Here is a 19274-nt window from a genome sequence, read left to right as displayed (position 1 = left end):
ATTTTCAAATGGGGTATCGCGGAAAAAAAATTGTGGTATTTAGGGCCCCCAAAATTTTTTCTGCCTAGAGCCCTCGAGGATATAAACCCTTCCCTTACGGTTTACCTGAAGAAAAAAGAAGCGGATTTTTTTGTTTTAAATTACTCCCCCCTCCCTTCCCCTTAGGACAATGACCTGGATCCGCTATTGTGTGTCTATATACATATGTATATACATATATATATATATATATATATATATATATATATATATATATATATATATATATATATATATATATATATATATATATGTGAATATAAAGACGCACTAGGTTATCAAACACTTCCATTAAATCTCTCTCTTAGATTGCTTAAATTTTTAAGTGAAATATCAAGCTCTTTAATTGGAGCGTTAGTCAAAAATTTCTTTTAAATTACATTAATAAAAAATTTATTTAAAATTATAATTTTTTAAACATAAATGTTTTATTTTGGTATAATTTTTATTTTAACGAATTTATATAAATTTTCGTCATTTCTTTACTTAAAAATATTGTAATGAAATTTCAGACAAAAGCTCCGTTAAGCTTAACGGAGAAATGAGAATACGGCCGCAGTTCTTTTACTAAAACTGTGTTTCTAAAGGAACTTCAAAATGGTTGTAAATTTTCACTTTTCTTCTGCTTCAATGCTTAACTTTTCAGTTTAAAGAACTTTTTTTTCTTTCTGCTACTTTATAATTACAATTTCTTCATTATTCAATTTACGTTTCTTGCTTACTTTGTCTATCTTTTGCACATTGGCCATGAGAAAATGATAGCACAGACTTTCCACAATATTGAATACTTTTGAGTTTTGTGCAAATAGATGACAAAAAATTTATTAACAGAATCAGTTAATTCATTAAAGAACTCATTCTGCACATATTCATCATACTGTTGTTTTGCATCATCTGCATCGTCAGTTGAAAGCCATTTTAATGCATTTAATCTCTCAGACCCTTGAATTGAGTGGATACTTCCTTGTTTTGAACCACTTTATTCGGAGACAAAGATGAAGAACTCCTCACTAAATAATACTTCAATGAGCATTATTCTTGTCATTTTTGCAATAAAATTATGATAATCTGTCTACAATCTTTCTAAAATTCTCATTTCTATATTCTGGTTTACAATGAAGAGAACTTAGCATCTGTTTCAGTGCTGTTCCTATGTCAATTTGGTCTACTCTAGTTGGTTATTTGATTTCTCTACTTCAATCTAAATGTTGTTGCAGCTTTTTTTAAAATGTTAGGTTTGAGAATCATTTTTATCAAATAGTGTAAAATATTTTCTAAACTGTTAAATAAAAATGCGACCATAGATCTGTCTGTTTGAAATAAATCTATGAATTCTTTCAATTTTTTAGCAAGATCTTTAAAAAACTGCATTTTTAAAGATATAAACTTGTCAAGATAATTTTCTAAAAGAGCTTCATAGCTCTTGTTTTTGGGACGTCTGATTTTGCACACTGATTCCCAATATTTTATAGTTTTAACCATGTTCGACCATACAACGATTCCTCAAAAAGCCACAGATTCATCTTCTTCCCAGCGAGTTGCAAAGAAACTGAAAAACAATAATAAAAAAATTATTAAAGCTGAATTACTCTTAATTAATGTGTGTGTATGTATGTATGTATTTATGTATGTATGTATGTATGTATGTATGTATGTATGTATGTATGTATGTATGTATGTATGTATGTATGTATGTATGTATGTATGTATGTATGTATGTATGTATGTATGTATGTATGTATGTATGTATGTATGTATGTATGTATGTATGTATGTATGTATGTATGTATGTATGTATGTATGTATGTATGTATGTATGTATGTATGTATGTATGTATGTATATATATATATATAAACTCTAATGTACTTATCTATTTTATCAGATGAATCTATTGAAAACATTATAAATTGCACGAAACATTTTTGTTAATTCCCACTTTTGGGAAATTATTGCTGTCTGTAAGGCACCGTAAACAATGTGAAAATGCAAATCCCCATATTAACTATACCACAATATTATTTTTCCTGTCTACGTTTATCTAACATTTTAAGAACCTCCCAATTAGCATCAGGACCATCCATTGATACTTGAATTAGTTTTCCAAGGTAAAACAAATCTGTTGCTTCAATGAATTTGTCAAATAATTCTGTGAATTAGGGCGTCTGAGGAACTTTGAATCAATATATCTAGTTTTTACAATTCCAGTACTTAAATCCCAGTATCTAACTCCAAAATTCATTTGTTCATTTTTGAAAATAACATTCATACTATCATCATATGACAAAACATTGGTGATGCTCTGACATCAGAAAAAAGCTGGTCTCGATTGTATGCTGCTAATCTAAAATTAATAAGGTAACGACATTTTTTACCTAATGCAAACTTTGATGCTCTTGCGCTGTCAGAGAATATAGATTTAAATTTTTCATTTAAATTAAAGCACAATCATAAAGAAAAATGTGATATTACTTCATTCAAGGTCCATATTATTTCTACCTTGGTAACCAGAGCTGGAGATTGAAGATTCTCAATAGTAGATTGTGCTGATTTATAGTTTATATATATATTTTTTAAATTAGGAGAACTTTTATGTAAGTTTTTGATAGCTACTTTGCTGCCAGATGATTATTCATAGTAAAGTCTAAGAATAAAAAATTTAAAAAAAAAAGTTCAAACTATCCTGTAAAGAGCACAGTCAATCAATTTGCTACAAGTTTTACAAAATTTATGAAAACATATATTTAAATAAAAGTAAAAAAACTTGAATTAAATAAAAAACTAATAAACTACCAATAAAGAATACATCTGCTGTATTATGTGTCTTTGCATTAAATTTATGCTTTTTACCAGTTGCATGAGAATCCAAGGCAGATTAGAAATATAATTGCATTTCAGAAAATACATAATTGATAAATTCAGTAGAAATCTACTCAAATATTAATAATATTTCTGTAAAATATAAAAACATGATAATAAAATATTGAACTAATACAAAAAAATGTTCCAGGATTTCTAGTTCTAGGATTCTAGTTTCTAGGTCTAGGATTTATTGCTAAAAGGGGTTTTTTCCTCAACTTTTTTAGGACCTATCAAATTCCAGGACATTTTCAGGTTTTCAAGGACCGCTGACTACCCTGTCTGTACACTTATAAAACATATATATGTACACACACATAAAATATATATATATATATATATATATATATATATATATATATATATATATATATATATATATATATATATATATATATATATATATATATATATATATATATATATATATATATATATATATATCATGGCCTACTGTTATTATACGGTCTGATTTGTTGCATTTTCCGTAAAAAATTAAGAGGCCAGTTTTTTTACTGGAAAATGTTTATGTTATTAAGATGGTCGAGGAATACTTGAGATTATCATCATGTAATTACATTATGCTATTCAATATTTTTCGCTAACTGATTCCCTGTTTCAGTATATTCCAATAGCATATGAAATACTGAAATAGGCTTTCAAATAGCTATGTATCAAAATGCTACTAAAACAAACTTACATATTGGAAAGACTACTTACAACTCTTATGAGGAAAAAAAAGTTTGTAATTTTATATGTATTAAGGATTTGAGAAAAAATCTTTTATTAGCATTAGCTATCAGTTCTTTGTCTTTTTTTAAACTCTTTTACCTGATCTTTTCTTACAGAATCTGTAATTTCTTTTTGTAAATTATTATAAAAAATATTTATAACAATTCGAGATCCATATTTAATTTCCTATTCTTGGTGATTCTCGCATGTAAAATCAACATTGCTATAATAAATTTTAAAAATTTCTCCAGCAAAACTTTTAATTGATAAAGAATAACTGCAATGTTTGATTAGAATAGGAGAAATAATATCTAGAATACTAAAAAGATGACAAATAAAATCAGACAAGGATTGACTTGGACATATAAGTCCACCTCTGGATAATACTTTCAGATATTCGTTATTAAAAACATCTTGGTCTGTAGAAACCATTTTTTGACCACAAGATAGACATTTAAATCTTTTTTTCAATTTTTTAGCAATGAAGCCTGCTACGGTAACAGCAACTTCCATGCTATCTTCAGAAAGCTGACACTCTAATATCTCTAAAGACAATAATGTATTATCTTGCATAATGTTTTCTAATGTAGAGTATTCAAATGTTTTATAAATATTTTCATCCCAGAAATTAATATCTTCCTTTTGAAGATTTCTTACTGCTAAAATCTTTTCACTGTTGAAAACTTCTAAAAGACTTACAAGAAATCGACCACCGCTCATTTGTCTATACTTACTAAAGCGTAGCTCCAAAGGATCACTTTGTAACCTGGAAGTAAGAACAAATGTATAGCTTTCTTCAAGCAAATCATCAATAAGAGATGCAGTTGCACGTAATGTTGTGATAAGAGCATGAGAAGTTTGTTTGGTTAAAGTAAAATATTCACATGTTGACCAAATTTCAATCCAACTTGCTATTTCTCTATAAAATGTGGGTTTTTTATCTCCTTTTACAGCAGCATTGCCGAGCTGATCGGATGTATTAAATATCTGCTTTGAATTAAGTGTGATAAATAACTTATGAAACAATGATAAAAGTTGTGTTGCATCATTTCTTTCAGGAAAATAACTTAGTATTGCAGCTGTAGTTGTTTCATCGAAAATTGCTAATGCAAGGTTAACATCTTGTTTATTGTTTCCAGGATGAGTGACCTGATAATTAATTTTCCTCGCTTTTTTCAAGTTTCCATTTAATAATTGATCTTTTTCATAAACTTTATGAAACAAATCCCAAGTAATAAAACCAGCTGGAACTTCAATTTTGTCTCTGAAGAAATCAAACGAAAAAGGAAAAACAAATTTTTTTCCATTCAACAAGTTATTCCTAACATTTTTTATTAAATGGATTATATCATATAATAGATATGTTTTTAAAACTCCATTATAAGCTGGATGATAAATAAATAGTTTTCAATCTCCAGTATTTGATTTATGTAACTCTGAAAATGCATTAACATTGGTAGAATGATTATCTGTAACAATAGCTCTTACTTTAAAACCTGATTGGTGCAATAAGGTAATGCACTCATCAATTTCTTTTTTCAACCATGATCCTGTTGTGCAAACTTCAGGTGATGATCTCACAACATAAGGAATAGCTTTTTGAATACCTTTACAAAGATTACTTTCAGAATCTTCACCAATATATTTACCACTTTGATATTGGGGTGATTTTTGCAGATACATTTCATCCACAAGAAGCACTCAATCACTTGATACACAATGTTTTTGTAACAAAACTGTTATAGCTTTATACGCATTTATATCACCACTTTGGATTTTTCTAAGTAAACTAAAAGATGGTAAAGGTAGTTGTTCTAACAATAACTTATAAGACTGTGCTGAAGTGTGATGTAAAATTATCGCATAACGTATAATGGATGCAGAATATGGAGGTCTGCCTCGAGGAGATTAGTATCTAATTTCATTTAACTCTGTCAAAATTGAATTCATATTATTGGCTTTATTTCTAATATAGACAGGAAAATTTTCTAACATACTTCAGTTTGTTAATTTGCAATTATGACCACTACCAATCCATTCAGGTAAAGAAATATGATAGCCTTTATATGACAATGAAACATAAAGATCTTTATTTACAGTTATTGACTCAAAAACAGTTGGCATGCCTGATTTTTCATCAAAACATAGTTTATAATAAACAACACTATCATGAATTTTTTAAAATGTAAAACATGGCGGAGAATGTTGTTCTGTCAAAGAATCAAGATTAATTATTTTATCAGCACTTTGAAAATCTTTAAACTCATCTTTTCCTAAATATCTCAAAGTTGGTTCTTCTCAGGGCAAGTTTGGAACCCTTAGAGTCGACGATCCACTTATTTCATCGGTTTGAATAATTGGAACTGGAAGAAAATTTCATTTCAAGGTGCATCTTTTTCCGTAATTAATAAAATTTTCATCAAAATGATTCACACAAATAGCTGAATATTTTGATGGAGCCCAATCTTTTCTATTAACAAAGTATATCCATCGTTCTTGCAAATCAATTTCTTTAGGAAAATGAAATGTTGACTTTTTTGGACAATTAGAGTAACCAGTTTTACAGTTTGTAACAACACATTTATTAATCATTTTATTACTAAAACAAATCAAAAAAATGTAACAGTTATTTTTAAATATAAAGTTCACTTACATTTATTATTGGAATTATCTCCACTTAAATAACATTGCATAAAAAAGCAGTTCGACTATATACAGTAATAATAATAGCCTGTCTGTGTGTCTATTTCATTATTCCACTCTCTAATGGAATATAATGAAGCAGGTAATCAGTCAGAATACATTCACATAATAATCAGTTCAGAATATATTACATATTAAATGACTATAAAAGCATAAACCAATGCATGCAAGCAAATATTTATATAGTAATTGTTACAATATTATAATACAATATTTTATTCAACACCTTTGTATAATATTCACTGGTAAATAAACTGTTGTTGTTGTTAATAAACCTTTCATACATAATTCAAAATTTAGAAATATACCGTAAAAAAAAACTGGCCTCTTGATTTTTTACGGAAAATGCATATATATATATATATATATATATATATATATATATATATATATATATACATATATATATATATATATATATATATATATATATATATATATATATATATATATATGTATATATATATATATATATATATATATATATATATATATATATATATATATGTATATATATATATATGTATACATATATATATATATATATGTATATATATATATATATATATGATATATATATATATATATATATATATATATATTTATATATATATATATATATATATATATATATATATATATATATATATATATATATATACAGTGGCGGCCTTAGGGTAGGGCCTGGTTGGGCGATGGCCCAGGGCGCCGAATATAAAGGGGCGAAACTAATTGGTTATTTTACCCTTTGCCTTTTTTTTGAATGGGGTTAAATTGAGCTAGGGGCGCCGTAGAAATCTCACCCAGGGCGCTGGTAGTGCTAAAACTGGCACTGTATATATATATATATATATATATATATATATATATATATATATATATATATATATATATATATATATATATATATATATATATATATATATATATATATATATATATTTAAACAAATTTAAAAAGTATTCTACACAATAGAGTGCTCAATGTTCTTAAAAGAACAGAACAATTATATATTAGTAGAAAATCACTTAACAAAATTTTTTTCCATTTGACACTGTGTTTCATCAACAAAGATTTTCTGATCAATCTTTGTTGATGAAACACAGTGTGAAATGGAAAAAAATTTTGTTAAGTGATTTTCTACTAATATATATATATATATATATATATATATATATATATATATATATATATATATATACATATATATATATATATATATATATATATATATATATATATATATATATATATATATATATATATATGTAAATTATGTTAGTGTATTTTACAAATAGAGTGCTCAATGTTCTTAAAGAACAGAGCAATAATAAATTAGTAAATTAGTAAATTAGTAAAAAACACTTATCTAAATTTTATCTTCGACTTGAAGTTTCACCATTGCTGGATCATCAGGAAGACTCTTCCTGATGATCTTCAAGTCTTCGACTTGAAGATCATCAGGAAGAGTCTTCCTGATGACTTCAAGTCGAAGATAAAAGTTAGATAAGTGTTTTTTACTAATTTATATATATATATATATATATATATATATATATATATATATATATATATATATATATATATATATATATGTATATATATATATATATATATATATATATATATATATATACAGAGGCGTAGAAAGAATTTTTTGGTGTTCGAGATAGGTAACTTCCAGACATGGAGCAAATTCCAAACATTTATATGTTTATACTTATGTCAAATAATGAGGGTTTGCAAAAAATTGCGATGATTGGAGGCTGGGAACAAAAAAGGCCCAAAATTTTCGCCCCCTTGCCCCAAACAGGAGAGCAACAAGTTGATGAAGTATTTTTTGTACTATTCTTAACTAGACTTATATTCATTGATAAATTTTAGATTTAATTTTAAAATATTTTAGCGTTCAAAAATTATGACTATATAAAATTTGCAACTTCCTCAATTTGAGGGGGTTGCAAATTTTATATGGTAATAATTTTTAAACGCTAATAAATAATACTATGAAACTTAAAAATTATCGATAAACATATAAATGTTTGGAATTTGCTCCATGTTTGGAAGTTACCTACCTCGAACACCAAAAAATTATTTCTGCGCCTCTGTATATCACGGCTGTTTCACTCAATATAAAAACGAGCGTGACGTCATGAGTTTATCAAAAAAAATAGTATTTCCGCATAAAAAGTATAAAAATTCACAAACTTTAAATTATTAGTAACTTTTTTATATAAATGCTTACATCTTGCAATTAAAAAAATATTAAAGATCTATCTTTCCTTGTTAAATAAATATTTACATTAATTGGTATAAAAATAAATATTGCCAAAATATTTTTAATAATTTAGAACCACTTTTCTAATTTTCGCATATTTTCCGGAAAACATGAGTTGGGCCAACTAAGATTTCATAACATAGCTTTGTGCTTGATATTTGAAATTTAGAACACTTAACCCTAAATGTCCATTCTATCAGATTCCTGCGTCATCTTAGAGAATTTTTTACAAAAAGACTGTTTTTAAAGCATTTATATTTTTTAATTGATCGTTAATTCCAAAACGTAACTTTTTTGATGGATGACGTAAGTTAATGAAATTTCAACCGTTTATGCAAATGAAAATAAAAAAATTATTTTACGTGCCCTCAGCTATGTTATGAAATATGTTTTCAAAAATGTCATGTTTTACAACTAATCTTGTTAGTTTTAGGCGTACATTTGTGTTGACGTCTTTTTACGATGACGTAACCTTTATGCGTTACGTCCCAAACTATTTATTAACGAATATTCTCCAAACAACTGTTTCGGCGAGTCAATTTTTGAAGTATAAAAGTAAACAAAGTTACGCGGAATTTTTCTCTTTGGATTATCAAACTAATATCAGATAAGTTGATAAATCCACTTTTATCTAGTGCATATATTTGTTAATTAATATTATTTTATTTGTTTTTATTATATTTATTAATAAGTCAATATTATGTTGATAACAATGTATTCAACTGAGAGGGAAATTCTAAAACAACATATTGGATGGAAAAATGGTTGGGAAGATAGGTGTAACTTTCCTTTTGTTAAGCGATTAATTAGGACAGATAAGATCAGTAACAATGTCATTTCCATTTTAATGACAGTCTTTAAAATAAGAGGTGATTTATTTAGTTTTATGAGTTTTCTTTTGCCAATTGATTTTGATATGCCTAGTAATGACGAGTTTGATAAAATGTGCCTAAAGTTAACACGCCAAAAAAAGAAATATAAAAAAAATTTTAAAGCTTTAAAAAACGAAGAATTTTTTAAAATGCAACTGTCGCAAGCTCCACCCAAAAAAAAAATCAGCAGATGCAAATGACTTTTTCACTTTAAATAACAGTCAGGAGCTACTGATCAAATTGATCAATTAACTTCTGAAAATAAAACAAATATGGAGCAAATAGAAAAATTTAAAATGCAAGTATTTAAGTTGGAAGCTGAAATTACAGATTTAAATTCTAAAAATAGGGCTCTCAACACACATTGTAACTCATTAAGTTCTCAATTAGAGACTATGAGTATTAGGCTAATTACTGAGCTTCATCAATATATAAATTTATTTGCTATTGAGTTTTATGCTTGCTTTCCAAATGAAAGTATCACACGAAAAATGTATGAACTTATTTTTAATGTGCCACTATTTGTAAAATTCCATAAAACTATTGGGTTGCTAAGTGAAGAGGAGGGAGAGTGTTTGCATAATAGCATAAATAAGGAATTAAGACAGTTGCATTCAGTAAGAAATCAGGAGCAGAAGCTGCATCTTGTTTTAAAATGCTTTGAATTGCACAGCAAAGCTGATAGGAAGTTTCAAGCCTCTAAGGTGAGTGAGTGTGTTGTGTGTTCTGAGCGTGGCGAAAATTCATTTTATAGACAAGGTCTTTGTCTTGTTTGTAATCATCAAATTTAGTTAAAATATTTAAAAAATTAAAAACAACAACAAAAAAAACTATTTACAAGTAAGATAAATTATATGTGATCTTTAATTTATATATAAGATAATTTTATTCTGTTCTAATATTTGTGTAATGTTAATTTAAAATATTATTTTTTAATATATTGATTTTATATATTAGGTAGGTGCCCATTCTGTTCCTATCTTCACAAGTTATTTATACCTATGCAATACCTTCGCTCAGGTTAAAGAATGGAATACTAGTCTTGCATCAAATGTATGTAAAAATCTAGCTTTTATATATTAACTTGTGATCAGAGCAACTGGTATGTTGGTTGGGTATGATCTTGTATGTTTGTGTATTTAATTTAAAAAATGTATTGTCCTTCATTATATGCAACATTTTTTTATAGATATATTATCCATTCCATTCGATATTATCAATTCCATTAGATATATTATCCGTATCCATTCGATGTTTATCACCAGAAGTTAGTTCTACCTTTGCACTACCTCTGCTCTACATACCTCCTCGCTGGTTAAAGAATGGAATATAAATCTCATATCAAGTTGGTGTAAAAATTTAGTTCAATAAATTAAGAATTTGTAAACGTTATCAAAATTTTGAGTGGAGCAATTGTTTTTCTGGTTTAGCATGAGTATGAATCTGATATCAATTGGATGTACAAAGATAGTTTACTACTTAAAGAACCTATCAGTAAACCAACTGATTATAAAACAGTTTTTAATGGGAATAAAAACAAATTTTCGAAAGATTTCAATTAGCTATTTGTATATTCAAACAGTTTATTTACTGAGAGAAGAGACTATAGATTCAAGTGCTATAAAATAATTCTACTACCAAAAGCGAGGTTAATTCAAAAACTTAAACTCAAATTTGGTCATGAATTATTTTATTAGACTTGGTGAGTGTTTATTTATTAACAACTTAACACCATATTATTAGAACTGTATGCACAGAAAAAAATTATTTCTTAAATTTTGACTAAATATTCCAAAATCGAAATCTGGCTTTATTTTGCAATGCAATGAAATTATTGGCTTAAGAAAATAAATTTCTAAAACAAGAACTCCTAGGTTTAAAAATGTACTCTTTTAACAGCTAATCCCCTTTTTAACTACATTTTTCATAACTTTGCGAAAAGTGCGGTTTGCTTTCAGACCTCAATAAAGTCTGTTTTAGCTATCCTTAATCAATTAAGTAAGGTTTTTTTGTTTTTATAATGGTCAAACAATGGGTATATTTGAGAATAACTATCAGAAATAAATTTTTCTGATTTTTTTTTAATAAAAAGTAACATCAAATTACGTGAATTCAGCCAACTTCATCATTTGTCGCGTTTTTTTTAAACTTAAAGAAGTTTTTTTACTAATGCATTAAATGTCGTAAGATGAAACATTTTATTGGTGTTTTTATTCTTTTTACAAAACAAAATTATCTTTAATATTTTAAAAGTTATAGAAGTTTTAGTAACACCCCTTAAGTCAATATTTTCAAAAAATAACAAGAAGCCGTTAAGCTCGGTTTGAAACAGCCGTGATATATATAGATAAAACATATAGAGAGATTGAATATATAAATTTATAAATAAAAAAAAAATGTAAATATATAAATTTAAAATATATAAAAATGGTAAGGAAAGTACTCACTTTTTTACGTAGTAGAGCACATCAACAAATAGATTTTAGTAAGTTTTGGTGCTGTGCTCTTCTACGAAGGAAGAAGTATTCTGGTCGATGTCTATTTTTTTAGATACACTATTTACATATACAAACAGCTTATTTTCACCAGACATTCTTTAATCTTTAGTTTAATAGTTAATTCTACAATATTACATACATATAGAACTCTGTATATATATACATACACATATATACATATTGTGAATATATACATATATATACATATAGAAAAAATGTATATATATATATATATATATATATATATATATATATATATATATATATATATATATATATATATATTGTGTAAAATATATATTAAAATATATATATCTTTTAAACAACAAATGCTTTGATTATCACTTATCTTAATTCTATTAGTTTTATTAAAGTTACTTTAAAAAGAAACAATTTAATTTTTATATTCAACTTACAGAAACTTGTTAAAAATGTCAAAACTTAGATATCAAACAGAAAACTCGCGGTTCTTGACAGAGTTTATTGAAACACGCGACCACCTGGTGCTTTCAAGAGATAGCTACTTATTTGGCTAAAATAAGACAATCCATCTTAATTATTTCTGTACATACGTTTTTTTTTATATAAAATGTTTTATGAATACAATTTTGTTATGGTCCCATATGTATCCTAACTTGCCTATAAATTATGGGCGATTATTTTAAAGCAATATATATGTGTAGGGTGATATTTAAATTTACTGGTATTACCTGTTGTATGGATCCAGCAGAAGCACTAAATAAAATTAAACATTTGTTTGTCACGATTTCTGGTAATGGAGTATGAAACTATGAATCGTTCTTGACAGCATTGAAAGAGTTAGATGTCTACTTGAATGAAAAAAATGTTAAACTATTCATCGTCTTAATGTCAGATGGCATAGCTCAAGATTAGGCTTTGATGTTTTATCTTTTCTTGAATTAAAAAAAATTGCCTCTTTGTCACTCTACCAGGCATAACAGAAGTTACTCAACTTCTTGATTAAGAAGAACAGTAGCGAGTATTGTAAATAGAAAGACTATGTTTTCAGATATTTGTTATATGATAACCTAAAAAGACTTGAAACTGTTCAATCGTTTTCTGATAGAAAGCACCCTGGTCGTCCGACATCCTGGACTAGAGAAAAGAAAGCCGAATTAACGAGACTTGTCAACAATCGAAAAGGGGTCTGTCAGAGAAAAATAGGTCTTAAATTCGGTGTAAATCAATCGACAATTGGTCGTCAGTTAAAAAAAATGAATATTAAATATAGAAAACGTGAAAAGACTCCAAAATACACTATAGAACAACAAATAAAGGCAAAGGAAAGAAGCAGGAAACTAGTTAACCAACTCTATAACACAAAATCGCTTCTAGTCATCGATGACGAAAAATACTTTTGTTTTGCAGGGGACAACATGCCTAGAAATGTTGCTGGAAAATCTGGATACTACACAAACAACAAAAAGACATGCCCAGAAAGTGTTCGTTTTATAGGAAAAAAAAAATTTCTAAAAAAATTATTAATGTGGATAGCCATATCTGACCGTGGTATGTCCGAGCCATTGTTTCGCACTTCCAAGGCTGTAGCGATCAATTCATCAATCTATATTAATGAATGTTTAGAAAAACAACTTCTTCCATTTATTCACAAGTATCATGGATACTTTAACTATTTATTTTGGCCAGATTTAGCAAGTTCTCATTATTCTAAAAATTCTCTAAATTGGATGGACCAATATGTCTATTACGTTGATAAAGAATTCAATCCCCCAAATGTGCTTCAAGCACAACCAATTGAAAATTTTTGGGGACATTTGGCACAAAAGGTTTACGAGGGAGATTGGCAAGCTTCAACAGAGCAAGTTTTGATTGATTGCATTAAACTAAAACTACAAGAAATTGATTTAAACTTTTTACAGTCGCATATGAAAGGCGTCAGAGCAAAGTTGAGATCAATTGCATATGGTGGTGTTTTTTCATATAAAAAATAATATATTTTTATTAAAAGATAAATGCTTTATTTTAAAAAAATATAATAGTAGTTTGTTTTTTTATTTATAAATAAGTTATTGACGTTTTAATTTTGTCCGATAACTTCCGCATCACCCGTTAACTTTAAAAAAACTAATAGAATTAAGATAAGTAAGTGTTAATCAAAGCATTTGTAAAAGATATATATATTTTAATATATATTTTACACAATTTACATATATATATATATACATATATATATATATATATATATATATATATATATATATATATATATATATATATATATATATATATACATTTTTTCTATATGTATATATATGTATATATTCACAATATGTATATATGTGTATGTATATATATACAGAGTTCTATATGTATGTAATATTGTAGAATTAACTATTAAATTAAAGATTAAAGAATGTCTGGTAAAAATAAGTTAGTAAAAGATATATATATTTTAATATATATTTTACACAATTTATATATATATATATATATATATATATATATATATATATATATATATATATATATACATTTTTTCTATATGTATATATATGTATATATTCACAATATGTATATATTTGTATGTATATATATACAGAGTTCTATATGTATGTAATATTGTAGAATTAACTATTAAACTAAAGATTAAAGATTGTCTGGTAAAAATAAGTTATTTGTATATGTAAATAGTGTATCTAAAAAAATAAACATTGACCAGAATACTTCTTTTTTCGTAGAAGAGCACAGCACCAAAACTTATTAAAATCTATTTGTTGATGTGCTCTACTACGTAAAAAAGTGAGTACTTTCCTCACCCTTTTTATATATTTTAAATTTATATATTTACATTTTTATTTATTTATAAATTTATATATTTAATCTCTCTATGTTTTTTCTATATATATACAGAGGCGCAGAAATAATTTTTTGGTGTTCGAGATAGGTAACTTCCAGACATGGAGCAAACTCCAAACAATTATATGTTTATACTTATGTCAAATAATGAGGGTTTGCAAAAAATAATTTTCATTTAGTCACGTGACTGAGGCAAAATGACAATTTACTAACTGTAGTTGAAACCATAAAAAAAAACTAAGAAAAAAAGTTGAAAAAAGATATTGCAAAGAAGAATGAGGAAGCTAAAAAACTTTTTATAAAAAGTACCTCGGTTTCGGTTATTCATAACCGATGTCTTTGAGGTATAACTTTTTTAAGATAATTATTTTGCAACGCGTGATTATTTTGTGTTACTTTAGTTAGAGTAGTTTTTAAAATTTTATAAAATTGGAGGTATAAATCGCATAATAAGTCATTTTGCCCCAGTCACGTGACTAAATGAAAATTTTATGAACTTTTTATTTTAATTTTTTATTTCAAAATTTTCCAATTACAAACTGAAAATTCATCCAGGCAATGAATAATTAAGATAACATAAACACACTGACAAAGTATTAATGCTTAATGATTGAAAGTTTTGCAATAACTCAGGCTTTTCAAAAAGTTTGCCATCTTGCTCCGTTTTCCCCTACACCATAATTCAATTCGTACTATATTTCAGACTCATTAAACCCTCCCTCTCTCCTCTCTGCGCATTTCACTTGTTGTCTTGCGTCCTCCCCAGCCTAATAAAACTTAACTTATACTGTAAGTTAAAGTTTAATTTTTTTAGTCGATCAAGAGAGTATTACATAAATAAAAAATATAAGTTAGAAATTGATTCTTCCCAGCAAACACGGGGACAAAAAACGTACAATGAACGCTCAGACGGAACGCCTCGGGCGCGTTTTAAACTGATTCTAGATTAGACGCTCAAAGACGTCCTTTCAGGACGACCTAAAGACGTCGTAAAAAGACTTAAATAAGACTTTCCGTTTAAGTGCAATTATACAAAATTAGTCTAAAAAATACGTCTTTTAAAACGTTCGAAAGACGTTCTGAATGCCTTTTGAACGTTCAAAAGACGTTTGTTAAGCAATGAGCATATTTTAGCTATTACAGAATTTGTAGGGTTTGGGGAAAAAAATTTAACATTCAGAAAACATAACGAAAACAGCAACCAGTGTGCCTTATTAAAAAACACAAAATTAAAAGTAAACTTAAGATTAAATTATTTTTCAAATTACAGATCTAGAAAATATAAAAACTGTTGTTGTGATTTAGTTTTTCACGGTCACCAACGCCTTTTCTATCCGGCGTGGGAGTTGAGCTTTTACCGGGTTTTAAATTTACTGGTAAATTGGTAAAAATAAAGGAATTTACCGGTAAATGGTAAAAAAATGGTAAATTTAAAAAAATAGAAATTCTTATGAAATAACATGCTTTTTTTGACTCCTTAACATAATTTAGACATAGCTATGAATAAAACACAAAAACTGCAATTTTTAGGATTTATTTTTCAACAAAAAATGGGCTTTAAGGAAGCACAAAGTGTCAAGTAGGTCATCACTCATTCTGGATCGAATTTCTGTGACAAGTAGTCCAGCAGCAGAAAATGCTCCAGTTTCCAGAGCATTGAATAACAGCTCAAGATTTGCAATTCTTTTGCTGGTGGCTTCAAAGACCATCATTTCTTTTGAAATAGCCTTAAACTCATCATTTGAGTTATGTGTCTGTTTTTTGGCTGAATATTCGATGGCCTCTTCCGACTCTTCCTGGAGAAAAAGTTGTTCTTCAGCTTCTTTTCGTCCTTTGCCTTTCTCTACTTGATCTAGGATTTCAATGTCTTTTGTGGGGAAATGCCTTGAAAGCAACGACTTTGCAGTTTTCTGAAAAATAGTCTTAGAAGGCATGTTGAATATTTCATGCTCTTCAATTTCGTGAAGGCAGTCTGGGTTGGAGAAGTATTTGTACAGACTGACCAAGTTGCTTTGTCACCTCTCTGTAAATCGCTTTAAGACAGCATCTTTCATTCTGATGCAAAGACTGGATTTTTTCCGATTCAATTTATTGATCAGAAACTTCTCTGCTGTCAACAGGGTGGCATTTTTCCTGCAAAGAGCTTCAGCTGCCAATCTGACTGGTTCAAGGGCATCAACAATGTTGGTCAAGATGTCCAACTCTTGCTCTGTGCAAATGAGACTTGGAGAAATGTCTGCAAAAACAACTCCAACTTGTTCATTGATTTTTAGAAACTGTTGAATCATTGCCAAAAGGCTGCTCCATCTTGTTCGACAGTCCAAAATGAGAGCAACTTCTCGGCCTTGGTATTTTTTAACTTCTTCTTGGAGCACAACATTTTTGACTGGAGATTTCCTGAACAACTTGACAATATTCCGAACTTTGATGATGACAGACTAGAAATGAAATTTGACCTTTGGGAGAGAAATGCTTTCATTGATTCCGTCATCAATGATTCTGGAATTTTCTTCGCTGTCCGAATCTGAATCTTCCTCCTCGTCATTGTCGCTCTTCACTTTTTCCTCGTCCAAATTGTTGCTCTGATTTTTTTCGTACAAAACATCCTGAACGGCCAGATGAACCCGTGAGTGTAGCAAGTTTGATGTTCTGTAGGAACAACTTTCCCAAACTTGACCATCATTGAAGCCCCGTCAGTGACAGAACAAACAATGCAATCAGCCAAGTTCAGTCCAAATTCTTCTATTCTCTCTGAGAAAATTTCTGCTGCTTTTTCTACAGGGAAAGATCCGGAAACACGTGTGAGTCCAAGGTTCCAGTGTTTGTTCTTCTGGTGAATGTTGATGTTGAGAAATCTTCGATTTTTCAGGGACGTGTATTCATCCAGAGTGATGGAAAAACGTTCTCCGGTCAACAACAATGAGTTTAGTTGATTTTTCAGCTCAGCTTTAACACTGGCAGAATAGTTTTTTACCAGCTGAATGGCATGTTTGTGGTTTTTTGGGAAATCGTAGCCTTTTTCTGTCATTGCCGACCGAATGAATGTGCTTTTGGTTAAAGCATTAAAACTAAATCCGTCCAAGGCTGCCAAAAAAAAAAATTAATAACTCCTTCTGTAAAAATGTTGAGATTTTGGGGGCTGTTATGGCTGCAGGTTTTCTTGTTTCTTTCTTGTCCTGGGACTTTTTTATCCCATGTTTTTGACCAAGATGGTACCACATTCCTGTTGTAGATCCTGTAAACTGAGTTTTGTTCCCACATATCTTGCTAACACTTTCAGAACGATCTTCTTCATAATGTTTCCAGACTCCAGACATTTTTTTATGAAAACTGTAATTATTTTATGTGTGTCAGTTGACTGACTAAAGTACTACTTGACTAAATAAATAATAGTATTGAATAAAAATGGTTGAATAAAAAATGAATAAAAAAAATAAACACTAACACTTTCTTTTAATTCATAAGATGCATCAAGTGGAATCAGACGCCATTTGTAATGGAAAAATTAATTAAAAAGTTCAAAATTTGTTTGTTTTTATATGAATATTTAATTAAAATGGCAGAAAAAGCTTAAAACGCTTTTTTTCTTAATTTTTACCATTTACCATCAAAATTTACCGGTAAATTGGTAAAAAAAAATTTACCGGTAAAATGGTAAAAAAATGGTAAAAGCTCAACCCTAATCCGGCGCTCTTTTCAGGATATTTCCGATGCAATTTTCTAGTTCATTCTCGACATACTTGGGCATGGTCTCTGAAAAATACAAAATATATATATATATATATATATAAATAAGATTTATATAATATATAAAAAAATATATAATATTGATAGCTTATACAAATGTGACGGTTAACTGAACTATTATTATGTAATAAATAATTATACTTTAACAAAAAAAGAAAGAAAGGCAACTCGAAACCAATAAATGAATTAATTTTATTGCCAACTTTTTAAAATTAAAAAAAACCAAACCTTATCATTTAAAGATCATAATCAACCATATCATTTAAAGATCATTTTTAAGGATCTGCAAAATATTGAGTTTTTCCCACATTCTTTATGCTGATATTATCTATTTAAATGTTAGAATAATCTAAAGTTTTTTGTTCTAAGAAAAAGCAAATAAAATACCAATTTCTGTTGATGCACAACTCTTTTCAGTTCAGTTTTTCATCAATTTTTCAAAATCAATTTACTATGTCTTAGTAAGTTTTGCAAATGGTTTCAATTTGTTTCTCTGCGCAGCGGCATTGTTCGTCAAGGCTCGTGTTTCAGAGTTATAGAGTTGGGAGAGGGTTATAACCATAAGTAGCCTCCTCATCTATAGTGGCCCTCTTGGCCTTGGGAGGGTGAATTACAAAAAAAAAAAAAAAGGGGGGGCTCCTAATATACCAACAAATATTTTATGCAAACTTTGTTAAGCAAATAAGCTAAGAAGTTTTGAGTCTAACAA

The 19274-nt window shown here is 27.9% G+C and overlaps 2 long non-coding RNA genes across 2 annotated transcripts; both read right to left on the bottom strand.

Annotated features, from left to right (window-relative positions):
- Positions 1-738: 738 nt before the first annotated feature.
- Positions 739-2992, bottom strand: LOC136077913 (uncharacterized). The gene is made up of 2 exons (XR_010637367.1): positions 2832-2992; positions 739-2682 (listed from the first exon to the last, which is right to left on the bottom strand). It is a non-coding gene; the product is annotated as an uncharacterized LOC136077913 (long non-coding RNA).
- Positions 2993-16047: 13055 nt separating this feature from the next.
- On the bottom strand, positions 16048-18931 carry LOC136077912 (uncharacterized). Its single transcript, XR_010637366.1, has 2 exons — positions 18794-18931; positions 16048-18571 (listed from the first exon to the last, which is right to left on the bottom strand). It is a non-coding gene; the product is annotated as an uncharacterized LOC136077912 (long non-coding RNA).
- Positions 18932-19274: the final 343 nt, after the last annotated feature.

The sequence above is a fragment of the Hydra vulgaris genome, chromosome 03 (genome assembly GCF_038396675.1).
Source record: "Hydra vulgaris chromosome 03, alternate assembly HydraT2T_AEP".
In the NCBI taxonomy this organism is placed as follows: Eukaryota; Metazoa; Cnidaria; class Hydrozoa; order Anthoathecata; family Hydridae; genus Hydra; species Hydra vulgaris.
Note: the sequence above shows the minus strand (reverse complement) of the source record. Positions and strands in the feature narration are given on the sequence as shown.